The 19379-nt window shown below is 35.4% G+C and overlaps 1 protein-coding gene across 8 annotated transcripts in view; it reads left to right on the forward strand.

Moving 5' to 3' along the window:
* The window catches only part of Liprin-gamma (liprin protein kazrin), a 54106-nt gene that overhangs the window by 20441 nt on the left and 14286 nt on the right, over positions 1-19379 (forward strand). For 7 of the 8 annotated variants that reach the window (XM_068289735.1, XM_068289738.1, XM_068289740.1 and 4 more), the window contains 2 exons: positions 1260-1350; positions 19126-19230. The gene's annotated coding sequence lies outside the window, so the exon portion shown is untranslated. Of the gene's footprint in view, positions 1-1259; positions 1351-10492; positions 10698-19125; positions 19231-19379 lie in introns of those variants that run through there. The other variant, XM_068289737.1, reaches the window with a different exon arrangement.

The raw sequence follows: 19379 nt of genomic DNA on the forward strand, positions 1-19379 counted from the left end.
GGCTCTCTATAAACTTGTTAATTTGTTTAATGGCAAAGTGGAAAATTTCTTAACTTCTTAGTCAGGGAAGGTGTAACAACTTTTTGGCCAACAAATTGGCGTCACATTTTCCATCTTTCTATGTAGCTTTCCTTTTTTTGTAGTATCATCTTTTTCCCTTTCAGCAGCAGCAGCAGTTGGCATCTGTCTAGTTGCTGGCTTTATCCTTGCCTTTCCTTTGCTTTTGGGTGTAAGAGGGATTACAGGCAGGTGCAGGAAATATAAGAAAACTAGCTAGCAGACTTATTACATTACTTACGTTAAATAACCACTTACAAAATGCTCCCACTAGATGGAGAGAGGGATGAGTTGTGGAGAAGATTGAGTGGAGTAAAGTGTGTGAGTGAAGTGGCATGGAGTGGAGTATGAGATGGCGATAATGTTGATTATTAAATCCGCCAAAAGGAAGTCGAGTAAATAGAGTTTCTGAGGCGGAGCCAAACACTTGACAGACTGACGTAGAGACAGTGACAGCTTTTGCGGCTGTTTTCTGCATTTGGTTAGTCGGAATGCCAAGACATGGAGCTATGGAATGCGAATGCTATGGAGTAAAATCAAGGCTACGTGATGGGAAAATATCTACATACATATATGTATATGGGGAAGTGTGTATGCATATATGTATGTATGCATTGTCTGACTGTACTTTTCAGCTCTGTTCTCTACCATGCATACAAAAACCGAGAAATCCTCTTGTGTTGCGTTTGCCTTTTTCCATTTTTTCCTTTTTGATTGAGCTCTGCATGAAATTTGCATTGAGGGAATTGCTTTTAACATCGGGGGATTCGTTGTTGAAACATTAAAGGCAATAGATAGTTACTAGATTTAATAAAACACTACACTCCACGACTTGCCCTCTCTACCCCACACCACCCGGGCATTGGTTACCCATCTTCTATGCTGTGCTTCTGCTGGGGGGAATCTAATATGGCAGAAAACCCAATTAAAATTTCCACAAAGCAGCAACAAAGCCGAGCCAGAGTCAGAGTCAGCGTCATGGCCAGGATACTTGCAAATAATTCTGTTTACGCTAACCAAGACAAGTTTAATCTCATGCCGCGAATGCAGCTGTGAGCACAGACAGGACAGACCCACCAATATTGTTCAAGAACATATACATACATACATATAAATATACTTAGACATGTAGATGCAAATATTATCAATGAAATTCAGCACAGAAATATTTATTCCACAAATGGTTTTTTATTCCATTTTAGAGCAACAAAAACCTAACTGACTTTTAGAAAAAGTGAGACAAGAGGAAGCGGAAATAAGTTGTTACTGAATAAATTGTTGCAATTTAATTGGGTAAGTTTGAAAAATCTCTTACATATCATTTATTTATGCCATTTTTCCTTTATGCATTCCCATTTGTCACTCAGTCAGTTAAAAGTGTTTAGGCCATTTAACACAAATCGTTGAAATTTTAATCAATTTAAAGATATTTTTGGCAATTCTCCAAACATTTTGTTGTATCAAGTAATTTAATTGGGAGCAGAATTGGTTTGCTGTTCTCAGCCTACTTTTGGGGGTAAGATTATAAAACAAGGATCTAAAAACCAATCTAAATAATGTTTGTTAAAAATAGTTGCTCAATGATAAAACTTCCGTCAAGTTAAAAATTACAAATGTGTTTAGTTAAACTAGCCACTTAAACTTTTGATATATTCATGCACCTAAAGATAGTTAACAACTCGTTTGTCCTACAAGATGCATTAATATACGTACATGCCAGTTGGCCATCAATATCGGCCGTAAAATGTGAATTTTATCTTTTCTTTAGCTGAACTGACCATAAAGTGCCTGCTACTGGCCAAGAGAACTAATCGTTTGGCAACCATAAAAGTAAAAATTGTCACAGGAGCAAAAAAGTTATTGGACACTAAAAAAGGGGGAGAAAAACGAAAAGAGATAACAAAAAGGAAACTAACCATATGTGGTCTTGGTCTTCTCGTGGTCGGTGGACTGCACTTTCTCTCTGTGCGCGTGACATCTTAAGTGCATTGCTGTGGATTTAGCTTACGTTTATGGTCCATGTATCCAGCAAGAACCAAATAAAACCAACAAAACGGGCAGCGATGGGAGGGAATGTAGTAGTAGAACAAAGTTTCCGTTTTTTACACACATTTTTATTAATTTGGCTAGGCTACCTGCAGTGTGGCTAGTGTCCAGAGAGCACAATGTGGTTTTATATGCTCTGCTGGGAAATCTGAAGCTAACCAGAAAACTAGAGTGGGAATTTATGTACAACTCGAAAGAGCAACTACATCTACATCTACAGTTTATGTTGTAAGTGTATATTATGTTATGGAAACAAGAAATTTAAAACGCAGCTGGATATATTTTACTATTAGCTAACAAATGCAGACCAGAAGCTGTCATATTCAGTCTACTACCTTAAATCATACATGAAGTTACCTCAAGAACAGTTGAAATGGCCGAAGAGACTTCAAATATAATATTATGAATCTTTTTTGCGTCTAGATAAACTTTTCATAGGCCAATAATGATAAATGATAGGCCAATGATTTGACAACAGCTTAAGTGAATTATATTACCTTGAGTTTTTAGACGATTCTTTGTCGGAATATAGGATGACATTGTACTTTTGTTTTACTTAGACATTCAATAAGTCCTTTTCTAATAATTAAAACCAAAAAAATTGTGTCTGTATAATATTAAATCAAGCCTTTTTTGCTGGAATGTACGATATTCGTTAGCAGCTTTGTTTTTGGAAGAGTTGTTTGCTCTTTGTCTAATTATCTGACTCAGCTGTCTAGAACTTTTGCCGCTTGTCTATCAACAAATGCTACTTAGCAGGACTGTTGTTGCATCAGAAGTGAAAGTCCCGACACTAATTAGATCCTGGATAAATCTACAAATGAAAAATAGGTTAAATATTTATCAGACAGATTAAACGGGTCTGCATTTTTATTCTTCAGGAAAAAGTGTTTCAATTTTAATGGGTGTCTTATATTAAATTGCTTTTGCTAATCAATATTTTGTGGTTAAATTGTTAACATGTTATCATTTTACTATTCCATCTTTCATTACTGAGAAACAATTAAAACCTAAAGATAGTCACACAAAACACTACGAATATTTCCTATTGATATTTAGAAGTTTGTGGTATTAACTAGTCACAATTGTTTTATCATTGTTTTGTTATATTAAGAATCAAAGTATGTAAATGGTCGAATGATTGATAATAAACACAAATAAGAAAGAGGAAAAGTGTCCAAGGACAAATAATTGAATCGTTTTTGTACCACATTTCAATAAATTAGATTAGTGGTATGAGTTGTTTATTAAATCATAAATCTGAAACTATCGCGTGATGAAAGCTTTTAATCAAAACGAATTGAATGTAAATTGTGTTATATATCATATGAATATATATCATTATAAGTTTTTTACATTGTCAAATTATATGAGTTAAGAAGTTTTCTATTCTTTTAGTAGTAAATCGATGGCAACTTTCAAACCTCAGTTTTTCAAAGTGCACAGCCAAAAAAAGCATATATGAAATTTTATGTATCGTAATCGGCTGAATGTATTATATATTTGCTATAGTTATGATAGGGGGTTTTTCGCATTATTCGATTTTTTTTCACATATTTTACAATCTCTTTGTGGGTTCCCTTTTTCTTTGTTAGCAATTCATAAGTTTATATTCCATTTCTTTTCGCATGTATGGCCAAAGTAGCTTAAATTATAGAAAGAAAAGCTGATTTATTGACAGACTCACATACACATTCATAGAACCGGAAGGAGCTGTGGAAACAAGGACACAACAGAGCACGTTTTTATTCTAGAGGGAAAAAGGGAATATGGGCAAAAAGGGCAGACCAAAATACCAATAATATACGAAAGAAATGAAAAAGAAGACTACAAACTAATAAAACATTTTTGAAAAAACTTCTACAAAGTTCAGGTCACGAAAATTATCAAATTTAATTGAATTGTTTAACATTCTGGTATTATGGTAAATTCTAATGGCTGATGGCTGATATTTTGTTGTTGTTGTTGTTGGTTTGGTGGTGTTGTTACTGTTAATTACATTAACCCGAAATAACCACAATTCAAATTGTTCATACAAAAGGAAATTGGTTTACGCCCAAGCCTATGCCAGGCACTTCGATATAATAGGCAATTTGTATGAAGGAAGGTGTTGAAAATGACCTGGGCGGTCGGTCTCTAGGCAGGAGGGGAATGGGCTCTGCGGTGTGGGAAAGCAGAACTGAAAACTCCCCAAAAAATACGGAAACCGAAACCTAAAACCAAAACCAAAACCAAACTTATTATCCGCATCAGTTGTACACACACGTACAGCGTGACTTGGCGCAATAAAATCTTATTAGAGGCCATGGTCCTGGACCAAGGACGAAGAACCAAAGGCGATTTTACAAATGGCATACACAGAGAATAGAGGACCATGGCAATGGAAATGGTACTGCGACTGGGCCATGGACAAGTTGAGGAAGAATAGGGATATGGACACTGAGAAGAGAAAGAGAGAGAGAGAGAGGGGTGAAGAGTAAAGAACGTAACTGGGACTGGGAATTGTATGTCGTTTGCCTTAAGGGTATGGGGGAAAGACCGTAATAAAATATAAAAAAGGAAAAATATTGCGCATACGCCGCATTGCCTGCTGAGTGTCTTGGGCAAGTGGAAAGAGATGGTGAAGAAGAGGAGGGAGGCAGTGCGGGTACGAGGCTATTAATAATATATCGCTGCTTCCGCTTAGCCTTCGCCTTCTTTTGCCATCATGCTTCTCTTTTTGCTTGCATTCTCTTTCTCCCTTTCTCTGTCTCTGTCTCTGCTGCCAAGTGCTATAAACCGTTTAGCAACATCCGCGGCAGAAACAAAAAAAAAAAAAAAACAACGAGAAAAAAAAAAGAAAACCAAATACGAATAGATAGACTCGGGTAATGGCAACTTTTTTCATTCCATCATTCTCATTTCTATTCTTAGTCTTTCTTTCATTTCTTTTCTTTTCTTCTCTGTTGCTTTCTTTTCAACCACTTGCTCCGAGTATTTACATAATAACAATTTAAGGGGTCATTAATGAGGGTTCATTTGCTTCATTTCAAGGGTCTAATTGAGGTAATCAATCGATTTAACATTTACTTTAATCTCTTCGCTTCCTTCTTTCGGTTAAATTCATTTCGAATTTGCATTGCATTGCCGTAGAGAAATTTAATCAAAAATCTATATGTACGCACATACACATATGTATATTTACAACCCAAAAACTCACACACATGAGTAAAATATTGAACAATGGCAACAAAAACTTTGCCGACAGCTAAACATGACTGCCATATTTATCCCAAAGACTACACCTCTCCCACCCCCATCCATACATCTATCCTTCCCCCATTCACCACCTTTTGCCTTATTTTTGCAACAAAACTGTGCAAAAAGTTTTGCCAATAAATGAAAATAGGAAACCCAACACAAGGGATAACAACAACAACACCAACAAGAGCAAGCACAAGAACAAGAACAAGATGTTGAAATAAGTTGTCAAGCAAACGCTCTCCATCTCCTTCTCAATCTCGAACTATATAAACAAGGAGTGGTCTGGGAATGGGCGTACTACAGAAGGAAAGGGGAGCAGAGGGATTGTAGGTTGTGAAGTGGAAGTGGTAGTTGAATTGAAAATGGCGGCTGTCTTCGATAAGCACACACAACATTGATAAACATGCTCATTCACCATTCAGCAACATTCAACACAGACGAACTCATGCAATAACCAAGCAATGGATGGAGTAGAAAAAAAAGGACGACAATGTTGGAGACTTCGTTGTGGCAGCCGCAGCATCAGCGGCAGAGCCACCGAGGCGGATGCCACTAAGGCAACCAACGATGACAATGGTCACAAAACTGTTTTGCTCGGTTTGACAAAGCGATTGTCGTATGGGAAACAATGGTATACACTGTGAGAAATTATGTAACTAACTGTTGTTCTTTGCCTTTATATAAAAGTCGGATGGAGTGTTATAAATATTAAAGTGTAAAGTGTATTATTAAAACATACAAAATGTAATTTAAATACATATTTTTGCTGCTATGCGAAGCTTCAGAGTTAAAATTACCAAATAATGCAACTTGACTTATATTCAGCCATCAAATTCTAAATATAAAGTTACTTCTTTCATCTTTAATTTAAGATTACAATTGCAAGAATAGGACTGTTGGACTGACTATAAATTTTCTGGAGTCAGTAAGGACACTTTTCGAAAAAGAACTGAATATATACTCTTAGAAAAGGTTATAATATTTGTTATAAAATTCTCAAATGTAATTGTGAGTAATACTCAGTAATTAAAAGATACAGCTAGTTAGACATTGAAATTTATATTTTTCTTAACTTTAATGTATTTGTTGAATCTTCTTTTAAGTAAGGGGCCCCAATAACTTGGGTTGGTCTGTCATTTCTTTCGAATTTAATTCAATTACTTATTTAATTACTTATTACTATTGCCAATAGCATCTGAAAGTGCTACCACTTTTCCAAATTTTGACATATGTAAAATGCAGTTTATAAACTTAAAATCACAATTTGTAATATATCTAATGTAGATTGTTCGGACATATACGGAACACAGATATAAAATCCGACAAATGTTCAAAGTTTCCAGTGATCAGAACTGAGGTAAATCGCATATATGTAAGTTGTTCCTATGTTACCAAACACACAAGTTGATTTTGAACTATTTTTCAATCCCTCGTTTCTCCCAAAAAATAATTGACTATTAGTCAGTTGCCCAGTGCTCTTTTCCTCTCTGACTTTTCGTTTAATCCTTGGCAGGATTAAAAGGCATTCCCTCAGAGTCTGTGTCCTAGTTGTGCGAAATATGCATCGCTTCGAATCATTATGCTGTAGCTGTTGATGTTTTTACACGTTTTTTCTGTAGCTCTCGTCCTTCATGTTGTCTTCTCGTTTGCTTCATTTCTTGTGTCCTTAGGCGTACTTGGGTCTAGGCAGTGAAGCATTTCGTTGCCATGGACGACGCATAATGGTGGCTGTTGCGTGGCTCCTCTTTGCTGATGCAGGACTAATGGAGGCATCGCTTTTCAGTTTACCAAAATGTGATTTCAACTTGATGAAGTTCAATAACGCAGATTTCAATAGCAACAAGAGGCTTGTTTTCGATTCAATATCAATTTACATTTATAAACATTTGACTTACTTTTTTTTGTATAAGGACTAATAAATATTAAATCTTAAAAGAACAATGTTAATAAATTTATAGATGCAATGCCCAGAGCAAAATTTCTTTATCGCTAAATATTTGCAGCTGTTCGTTTTTCGTAAAATATTTCAATTCGAATCTCAAAAATTGCTTTAATTTTTTCACGAACTTAGTGTTTGTCCCAGGACATAATTCATGTGTTTCCGGAATTGATTCCCTGAGGGTTTTTAACTGTTGCTTTCTTGTGTTGTTATACATTAATTTATATTTATCAAGATAAATGAGCCCTTCTGGAGGTCGTTCACCTATTTGAAGGGTCCTACTGATATGCTCATATCTAACACACATAGATTTATGGCTTAAAGCTAAGTTTAAATATTATATAATAATTGAAAATTTACATAAAACTACATGGTCTATCTAAATCTAACAGTGTAGGCAATTGAACTCGAAGCGTTGTTGTTAGTCACATTTAGGGAGTAGAACATTTTCTCACTTTTCTAATATCCTGCACACGTCGTCTCTCTGTGACTTTTTCACTGTCAATAACATTTGAGCTACAGCAGCAGGAAAAGCTTCATACAACGAGGGACAGAAAATAATCACGAAAGTGACAGACAGAGCGGGTGACAGAGACAGGGAAAGTCAACTGATAGGATTTTTCACGCCTACTCACCTGTGGCACCACGCAACAAAAGGCATATACTGGTATATGAAGCATATCTCCTCCCTAGAGGTCCTGGGCCAAAACGGAGTTCAATGAACTGCTTCTCGTTTTCCCGTTGTTACAACTTTAATCGATTGCCCGTGCGTTAGTTTTTCTGGTTTTGTTGTTTTTGTTGATGCTGGCATAAAACTTTTTATATTAACAACACAAACAATAGGCACAAGTTTGACGTTCATTTGATAACATTTTATTAGCATCAAGTTACGGCTGTCTCAGACATGACTTGACAGCACAATTGAGTGCCACTGGCATATCCTGACACACACACACACAACTTCCTATGTCCTGTGAGTCTGTGTGTGTGTGTGTGTCAGGTACATCTCTTATGGCTGGTTAGTGTCTGCCACTCTAGATTATGAATACGAAAGCCACAACAAACTAGACTAGAGATTTACAGCATGTGAGGGCCAGGACATAAAAAACATACAAAAGCAACCAAGTAAGTTACAATTGCAACTATGTGGAGCCTGCACATTGACTGACTGACTGACAGAGAGACAACCAGCAAACAGAAAAGACATTGTAATTCACTCTATGAGTGTGTGTGTGTGTGTGTGTCTTGTATGCTCAAATTCAATTAAGTCATTCTAGCTGAAACTCATGTGAATTCCAAAGAAATTAAAACTAATAAAGCAATAAAGAAACTGTATTCAAATTTTAGTCTTGATATTACAAATAAAACATCTTAAGTACAGGCTTAAATTTAAATCTTTAATAGCTTTTAGAGCATAAGGAAAATTCTGCATGTTACATACATATATAAATCTCAGCAGCAATTTTGCTCTTAATTGTGGTCAGATATTGTTATATAATTCAAATCTTGCAAAATCCTCTGCTTAAAAGTGTTTTCAAGTTGGCTAGACACTACTCTACAATGCACTTACATATTAGGGATAATTTCAAAATGCTATATAACTTTCCACTTTGCCGATGATTTGAATGATGGATTTAACTATTCTTGGTAATCTTTATCTTACATCTTTTATATAATTAATAAACAGCTTTGGATTTGCTTTAGGGGCATTTGGATCAAACACCTAGGATAGCGGTTTTTGGGGGCGTCAAATTTCTAGGAATAAAATAAAAACTTTGTGTTTCATTCTGTCCGTCGCATAAATATCTCATAATTGTATTAAACTAGATTTCTCAACAACAGTTCATCACTTGATTGAGTGTTTACTTCTACGCACAGTTTTAGGTATATTGAAATATATGAATAAACCAAGTTTCAAAAATAGAGTTTGAATTGAATTGAAATTAACTTATTATAAAAAGAGAAAAGATTATATAAAATTCAACATTGTATTTTGTTTCAATCAGTTTCAAATCCATTACCTTACATAACTTTATATAGACTTGACTGGTGGTTATTCTAAACTTAATATATTGTCTTTCGTACGGCCTTTCTTTCTGAACCTTCAAATTCGGTTGAAGGATGAAGGAGAATTCAATGAAAATATAGTCAAAATTTAGAATGGAATCAAACACATTTATGCTCATCCATTTCGAATAGTCATTGTCTATACATATGTTCTAGATATTAAGTTATAAACGGTTTACATAAATTAATTTACTTTTCACATTTATAAACATAAAATTCCAATTTTATAAACTTTTGTCAAATCATAAATATCATGTATCTCTCAAAATTGTGTTTTGTTGTTAGGTTCATAATTGGTTGTAATTCTCGCCTGTTTGTGGCAAAGATAAGGTTCTCTTGTTTCATTATTTTTTGCCTTACTTTTAACCAAATTAAATTGAAATTTAATTGGAAACTTGAGACTGAATTGCATATTGTCAAGAGATTTTGAGAAATAGTTATTTTGAAATTCCTTTTGGCATATTGTTTATCCGTTAGGTGTTTGTGCCACAACAAATTCTTTGGTTTTCCTTTTTGCCTTTGAATGAAATGAAAAACTTTTGATTAGCTTCAGTTTGACTTTGCGGTTTTGCTGGTGAATTTGGTTTGTTTTCTTGTGGCTTTCTCTGCATTTCTCTGTTTGTATGTAGTTCTCTGTAGTTGTAGTTTTGCCATGTTTGTTATTTGATTAATTGGCGTTGCTCATCAGATGCAGTTGCTCAGTTTTTGTTTCGTCATTGAAAAGATGCTGACCTTCGGTCGGAGTTTTCTCACCGCGGAGAATCTATGTAGTAAAAACGTAAACAAACACTTGTACCCCACTTGTCGAACGCTCCACCTCCCTCCCAGTTGCCTCCCTTTTTGCGACTCTATTCCTACTTGTGTCTGCGTCGGCTAGGTCGGGTCCATGGGGAGAGTGGTAGAGTGGGAGAGAGAGCGAGTGAGCTTTATTCTCAATTCTCTCATTCTCTGTCACGCAGGCGCAAGCGTTGAATTACTCAAAAAGTTCTATAAGCTTTCGCTTATTTTTCGCATTGAGTGACGTCAGACCCCTCCCCCCTTCAGAATGGAAAAACGATGAGGAGAATGCCAAGGACTCTGCTTCGGCTGCAGAGCGCATTGGATGAAGCGCTCCTTCAGTGCCATTCGAGATATTAGCCAAGTGAGACAGAGCCAAACGTCGCGGCACCCAAAAATAAAAAGAGACAAGAAATGAAAAAATAAAAATAAATATTTGAGCAAAAACAAACAGCAATGTGAAACTGTTGGCCAAACTCTAACTCAATGAAATCATCTAACAAATTAGCCAACAAAAAGGACAACAATGGTCGATAGAGTTGACTTTGCACTTTAAGCCAACAAAAAGGTAAATTTCTAACCTAAAACAGAAAGGCAAACAAAAACAAAAACCTAACGACCGCAGGACAAAACACACAACACACACACACACACGCACTCAAACAAGAAAACACTGCGAAATTCGGTCAATATTTAAGCCTAAGAGTGAATGTGAATGTGTTTGTCTGCAAGTGTGTGTGTGAGTGTGTGTGTGTTTGGTTGTGCTTGTGTGTTGAAAAAGTGGGAAATTTTCGGCATTTTCTTTGCGCTTTGTTATTTGGTCGGCAGTAAAGCGAAAGGAAACCTTTTTCCCGTCTCCATCTTTCCACCCATACCCTCGACTCGACTTGGCTCGACTTTCTGCGCCTCTCTCAAATCTGTGTCAGCGAATAAATTACGCACTATTTTAACATTGAATGCGTCTCATGAATAACTCATGCGGCGGCAGGTGTTTTTTTTTGGGCACGAAGAAAACATTTCAAAATTCAAATTGATGAATTCTTGAAAAAAAAAACCAAACGGAAAGCAACAGAAAACCGTTTAAACAATTTACCAGCCATTTAATTTGTTTAGCCAATTGATGGGCAAATATTAATTTTACAACTGATTGATATTAATGGGCCAGCCACATGTGTAACTGTCATCAGGCACATGCGACAATTGACACGGAAATGTCCCCTGATCAACCCCCCTCCCCCAACACCATCAAAAGGGCACCTAATTGTTGGTAATTGCAGACGAAACTCTTCGGTGTTTAACAAATCGTGAATTCATGCAAATAATGAATTAATTTTTAAGTTAATATATTGTAAAAACGTATATATTTGTTTGAAATAGTTGTAGAAACATTTCCATTTAATGTGTTCAATGGTTGAAAGGGTAACAAAGTGATATATATCACATTCATTCTATTACAATTATATGTTACGCATACGCCATGTGTGTGGTAGTCGCTGAGCAAAGGCGAAGCGTAATAAATCGCACGACAATAATTTACAGTCAAGCGGAAGAGAGAATGTTGGTCTCTGTGTGTGTCTGCGAGAGCACCGCAAACTGAAAAAGTAAGGCTATTAAGTAAGGCAAAGGACTTAAAGTATTTTCATTTTGTTTTCGTTCTCGTTGTATTTTTGTTGTTGTTGCTGTTGTTTGCCATGTGTGCACACAGCATGAATGCCAGAGAGCCTACGCCCAAAGGAGACCAAAAACCATGACGTAGAATGGAGACAGGAGAGTCTTTACCTTCTTCCTGTTCTTGCTGTTGTTGCAGTTTCTTGTTTCTTGCCACATGAACAACAACAACGAAAACTCACTTAGTAGCTTGCCACACTCGCACACACTCACACACATCCTGCAAAACATAAGCTCAAGGCAAGACTAAAAAACAACTTCGCCTCAATGTCATTATGTGTAAATTTTGAATGTGCTGGCGACAACATTCAATCTGCCCCCCTTCTACCCTTCTCGCCAACAATCTCATGTCGCACACTCTAGCCAAAAAAAAAACAAGGAAGAAAAGTAGGTTATCAAATTGTGTTCAAGTTGACTGCTGCTGCAGCTGCTTCCACTGATTTTTCAAGCAAAAAACTTTTACTTAACTAGTAACAAAAAAAATATGCATAATACTCACACACACACACACACTCACTCACACCCAGTTCATACACATTTTAATGGGAAAACCATTTACTCAACAGCAACAACAACACAAAAAATGTTTGTGGATGGAAGGAAAAGGCCAAAAAGGATCAGGAAAATATTTTAAATGTTTTTCTAGCTGCTGCTTCTGGTTATGTTTTTTTTGGCAATTGGGTCAAGCATTTTTAGTTCGCGCCTAACAAAAATATTTTTGAAGCATGCCGGGCCAAAACCCCGCATCCAAGAACCCTGCTCGTTCCCCTCTTATCTACTAAGCACCGACAACTTAAGCTGCATTTATTTTGTTTAATTAAAAACACAAATCCAAGTTGGTTGCTTCTTGTTGTTGGTATTGTTGTTTGCCTGCCACTAATTAATTGCAAACTAAATGGCAGCCAGATAGAGGAAAAACAAACAGAGAAAAAGAAGAGAGAGAGAGAGGGAAAGACAGTTGGTGTGTGAGAAAGAAAGAACATAAACTTTATCTGCTGAAATCTAAAATTTTGCCACATGCCAGTTGGTGGTTTAGATGCAAACTAACAGACAGTAGATAAAGGAGAGTGTGAGAGAGAGGGAGAAAGAGAGTGAAAAGAAGAGTTCACTTTGTTAGGTTTTTTGAAACCGTTAAGCTTCTGCTTAAGCATTTGCATTTAAATAATCCCAGGTTGTACTTTCTAATGATATTTACCTACTTGTGACATTTGACATGCTACATCCATCAAAGTCATTCCAAATGCCATTGGGTACACTGGGCTTAACTGGAGATTTTGTTTATGTGATAAATCTGGGTTAAATGGAGGAGTCAACCAGGAAATTAATACGAGAAATGGTGAGAGAAATAAAAAGAATGTTTGAGTGTGTGAGTCATACGCAAAAGGCTTATAACCAATTTATGAGTCAGCCAAAGGCTGAGAGAATTTCATTTGACTTTTAGCAGAAATTTGATTACACACAAACACACACACACACATACACACACAATCGAATCGGCAATGGCAACATCAGATGAATCCAGGCCAAATGACAGGGTCATTGGATTGGATGAGCTTCACATCGAATCCATTCGATTCATCTCGATTGAATTGGATTGGTGGGGGCGACTGTATATTGAATGGCGCCATTAAATTCTCACTTTATCGCTCTCTTGTTTGTTTCCCCTTCAACGTTTGGTTGTTCGCCGCAGTGTAAATCTGTTAATTCAACTTATTAATTTTTCAATTGAATTCGCACTCTCGCTCTCGCGGCTGTCAATGTCAACTGTCAGCTAAATGACAATCCAAATGACACTTGGTCAAATAACTTTTTGGCGATTCAACCATTCGCCATTCATTTAATCTTGAAAACAGACGCACACAAACAATTTGAAAATTGATTGAGATTAAATTAACATATTGTCTTGGCTTAAAGAGTTTGCGTTTGCTTGCCTTGGCAATTAGAATTCAAACGTTTTGCCAACTCGTTGACTTCTGTTAATGACACGAAACTTAAAAGGGAAAACAAGAAACAAATTGTCTGTAGACTTTAATCACCAAAATCCTTTATCTATGGCAATTTTAATTTCAATCAAACTTTCGATGTTTTGTCACAAACATTAAGCTGAAATATTTAAGTTTTACGTAAAGTAGAGTTAATAATTTATTAAACGAATAGCAATTTTCAGTAATAAAATCCTTTTTTGGATTAACAATTTGATGTTTTAAAAGACTTGTCAAAAAGACTTTTATTGCGATAAATTGCAATGATTTTGTTTTTTGTTGTCACATGAAAATTTGTTTTAATTAAGATAGTTTTTAAACCATTTATTTATTTATTTAAGAATTGTCTTAATGCTAAGACTCTGTCTTGGATTTTGTTAACAATTTATAAGTTGTGTGCTAAGAAATGTTTTTTGTAGATTAAACAAAACAGCAAAAAGAGTTCAACGTTTTTACCTTAACTTTGCAAGTGGAAAGTTGCCCTATAATAATAATAATCTGCCATAAGCATTTAAGTCCAACTTTTAATTACATACATGTAAATGGCGAGATTTTTTTTCTCAAATAAACACTTCTTCGTTCACCTACATCGCCAAAAAAATCTCCTAACTCTTTTGTTGAAGTTTCTGTAGATATTTTAAACAGATATTTAGTATCCAAACGCTGTAAATTTTATTCAAACAATTGAATTCTTATTTTAAATGCTTTCTAAATGTTTGTTTGAACTAGAAAAGTTAGTTTAAAAACTTTAACTGCAAAGAATTAATTCATAATTAAACAATTATCAACCTGAAAAAACTAGGTGGCTGTTAATCTATGAGTTTTACAAAATAATCTTGCCTTATGGTAAAGATCAGGAAAAGCTTACATTTTCTACACTTTATAATAAAATAGTTAATTAATGCCTAGCGCAATTAGAGAGACTAAAAACTTTTATATGATAGTATTAAGTAGACACCTTAAGAGCTTTGCTAAACAGCGCTGCAATCAACATAATCCGCCTTCTGCTAAGAAGGGCATGTTCGGAGGCAATCGGCTAAACATACGACTTTTACGAGCTACTTAGCCTCAACCACAATATCATTAAGCACTTATTATTAAGGCCCGAACATTCCCAATAGCACTTATCGGGCATTAATCCACAAAAATGTAGCAAGGAGCTCGTCAATTAGCATGAAACTGGCAAGCAAGTAGAAAATAAATAAAAAGAACTTCTTTGAAGCAAAAACTTTAGCTTTTAGTTTACTAATCGATTAGCTATACATTTTAGCTACGATAAGCTTTACTTATATGAGTAGAAACCTAAAAAAAATGTATGCTACACTTTTTGAAAGTGTCATAATCCTTGATTTTAGATTATGACACTTTCAAAAAGTGTAGCATACATTTTTGGGCATTGCTTGCTAAGAGCAAATTTTTCATTTACTTTGGTCAATTTGAGCTTCAGCAAAAAGGTTTTTCCACTTTCTGGTCAATTTCTGGCCACTTTTTGAAAATTGTTTATTGAGAGAGCAAGCTAAACTTGTTTGCCAACAAACTCACACACACACACACACACTCATTTAAAAGGATAATTGAATAAGAACCGCAACTACATAAGCAGCAAATCAAATATATAAACAAACCATCCAAAGGGATGCAAAAAAAAAAAACCCACAAGAAAACAGGTCAAGTATGGCAAGTTGAACTTGCTGATGGGACGCAAACGAGGCGATTACTTTGAGATGTCTATGTATATGGGAATGTGTGTACGTGTGTGTGTTTGTGTGATATGTGTAAAATTGTTGGCAAACTGCATACACTTGCAGTTGAGTGAACAGATTCTGGATGCTTGCACACCAACAACATCTGTCTTTGACATTATGAGTGAGTGAGAGTCAGTCTTTTGAAAAACTTTCTCGAGTATTTCTAGTTAGTCGGTGTGTGTGATTGTGTTTGTGTCCCTGTTGTGTGGGTGAGAGCTGCATAATCATAATCGTTTCCTGTAGAGCAAATGTGTCTCCTCAACTTTTACTTTACTGCCACTGAAAGCTAATTAAACAGTTTTCAAACAAATTTACCCAAGTCAAACAAATTTTGTGGTCCAAGTCCATCAACATGAAAAGAATCGCTGGCCAGGGTGAAGAGAGAAAAACTTTTATTTGACAAACCAAAAAAAAAAAGGGGAACAAAAACTTTCATTGACTAATCTTCTGCTGATATTTAGTTGTGTGGTTGGATTTTGTTGCAATAGCTTTGTTTAGCGTGCCTCATAGATTTCTGATAATTTCTGTAAATATTTGCGCTCTCTGATGGTTTGGCGTCGTCGGTATACCAGCTTATTGTGATTTGATAAAATCGTTTTTCGTTGGTCCAAGAACTGGCAACTTCGCAGCCAATGCTCCATCATATCCCGCTTGATGTGATCCTTTTGCTCCAGCCATTTATTTATTTGCATTCGATGATAATTGATGACAACTAATTTGACTTGGTCCCAATGTTCCATTAGTTTTAGCACTCTCTGTTGTTCCAAAAACTTGCGGCGTTCATCGACTATCTTATGTTTCTCCTCCAAAGCGCGAAGTGTGCAACAGGAACGAGATGCGAGTCTTTTTTTTAGACTCCTGGGCAGGTTATCCTTTTTGGTCTCCGCGCATTCGATAACAAAGGCTATATTTTCTGCTGGCAATGCATTCAAATCGTCTGATTGTGGAAATTGTGGTTCGCCATGACCACTAAAGTCTATCAAATCTCGGTATGAAAACATTTTTCACAAAAATTTGATATATCAAATATTAGGAAAAAGCTATGAGACTGTGTTTGTTTGGGGTTTTGTTTCCAAAGTTAACAATTCAAATCGAATAAATTTTCAAGGCAATTGTGTTTTTTTTCTTTTTTTAGTATAAAACTAAAAACATATAGTTTCAGGCACTTTATTAATTTAAAACGTTTTGCCTACCATAAATTTTCATTTAAGACCGACAAAAAGTTTCATGTTATTATTATTATACCCTTGCAGAGGGTATTATAAAATTGGTCAGATGTTTGTAACGCACAGAAGGAGACCTTTCCGACCCCATAAAGTATATATATTCTTGATCAGCATGAGAAGCTAAGTCGATATAGCCATGTCCGTCTGACCGTCTGTCCGTCGGTGCGTACGCGTTTTACTCAGCCATCTTAAGAGCTATCGGGATGAAATTTTTTTTGGGAGCTTTTTTTTTACCCGTGTGAGATAAAGTATGAAAATCTTTGGGATCGGACTACTATATCATATAACTCTGGAACAAAAATTTTTGCAAAAATTGGAGTATCCCCATGAAATTTACCAATATAATAGAATTTGATATAAAATCTCAGATCCCAAAATTTGACCCTGATCGGATAAATAGAACACAAGTTACAGTCAATATAAATCGGTTCAATCGCTGCCGGCAGCGCTGCTTGCTGCCTACTACGTCATCATCAAGTCAACAGAGTACATGCATACACACACACACGCAACGCTACATGAACTGTATGTGTATGCGTGCGTTGCTTTGCTTAGGGAACGAGGGAAGAAGAAGAAAAAACTGTAGTATAAAGAGTAAAATTGTTTTGTTTGTATATTAATGAATTGAGTTGCAGAAATCAAATTTTGAACATGTAAAATTATTATTGTCAAGGACTGCAAGGGTATATAAACTTCGGCATAGCCGATGTTAGCTTCTTTGATATTTTTTTATTATTATTATGATTAAAGTGGCCCATTCCATCCACGCAGCAATCATAAAACACATTAGTATTTTCTCCCTTGGCCAGGGCTTAAATGATATGTACCCCACACTGAAAACTGCTTCTCCACCTGTGTGCTCTTTCACCCGGACATATGTATAAAAACACACCAACACACACACACACACACACACACAGATAGGTAAAAGGTTATGTTTTCGTGTGTGTGTGTGTGTGGCTTTCAGTCAAGGTGCAAGTCAGCTTTACGCAAAGTCTGTGGCCAGGTTGGTACAACGAGAAAGGCTTAAGCCAGGCATTTGAGTATGAGTTTTAGTCCTTTCATTTATGTTTGTGTTTTTCCTTCTGTTTTCTGTATCTTTTTTCCTTTTTTTATTCTTCTTACTTCTCGTTTTAGACATGCATTTACATCATGAATTTGGTAAAAACATGAACAACCACAACTTATTTTTCGGTCTATATGCTTTTCTGTGTGTTTGCTTGTTTGTTTGTGTTTGTGTTCGTTTACTGGTCGGTCATCTCCGCTTTTGTAGTTAGTCTTAAAAGAGGATTAAAATTTAAGTTCAGGCAAACTGAAGTTGAATTTCAACATGACACAAGTAGGTAGGAAAGTAGAAAATGAAAATATTTTAAGGGATTAGTTCGAAGAGTATTGATGTTGGTTGAGTTAATAAAACCAAAAATAAGAAATAAAAATAGAGAAATAGATTACAAAATTTATGTAAATTATCATTTCCCTAACTTTACTTGGCTTATTGAAATGGAAAGCAATAAGTAAAGGACTTTGACAAATTGTTTAAAGTTTTTCTTATACATTTAATTGCTTTCCTCTTTCTGTTCTTTAATTTCTTTGTGGCTTTCTTAATATGTAAAAACTGGCAGGCAATGAATAGTTAATATCCTTGAATACCTCAAAAGGAAAATGCTTGTCTGTGCATTGACCTCTGGGAAAATTCTTGACCTTTTCAACATTTTTTTTTTGCATTTCTGTTTTGCAGAGTTTGTAAAGTGCTTGAAATTATTTTTTGTCATTAAAAAATGTTTTTCTTTTAAATTCTTTACTCTGCAATTGAGTTAAGTGATTTTATTGTTACTAAATTTTAATAAAAGTGAAGCACTTCTTTAAACTAGAAACTAAAAGTCTTATGTTATGATGTAAATAAAAACTTAAATAATAATTAAATTATCTTTTAAAGTACATTAAGTACCTTAAGATTGTGTTTGTTCTAGTTCCTTGCGTTTAATTTTGCCGAGTAAAAGTTATAAACAATTTAAAAAAAATATGATTTTTTATCATGTTATAGAATTTAGGTCAGCTACACTATGAAAATGCCAAATATAAATCACATTTGTTACGATTCCCAACCAGTTAAAGTGTGGATCAATGCCAATCTAGTTAAAAGTTTTACCAGTTTACAGACAATGGACAACTTTTTAAGCAAGTCTTTGTGGAGAAATTGTTTATTGACATGCAACTAAAATTGACCAAATAACCCAAATAGAAGTTTATGGCCTACACTCACACACACACAAGCACTAACACTTTCTCTCAGACACACACAAACACACTTTAAAGTGAGATAGCAAAACCACAACATTTTATGACTAAATCCAAATTTGTTTCCTCTTTTTCAGACTATGCAGCCAAAACCAAAGGATAACTGACTGAAAAAGGGCGATCTGTCTATTGGGTCTAATGCCGTCGACCTAAATCAATATCGATAATCAATATCAACTTATGTACGTATGCCAATCAACAAGAACATCAACTTCAACCACATCAACTCCAATCAACTTCTCGGGTGCAATAGGTTATAGGCTGCGGTCAATGAAATGTTAGCCAATTGCCATCGATTAGGGGAGAAATAGTTTGTGGCTCCACTTCCTTC

This window comes from Drosophila tropicalis, unplaced genomic scaffold (assembly GCF_018151085.1).
Source record: "Drosophila tropicalis isolate 14030-0801.00 unplaced genomic scaffold, ASM1815108v1 contig_593, whole genome shotgun sequence".
In the NCBI taxonomy this organism is placed as follows: domain Eukaryota; kingdom Metazoa; phylum Arthropoda; class Insecta; order Diptera; family Drosophilidae; genus Drosophila; species Drosophila tropicalis.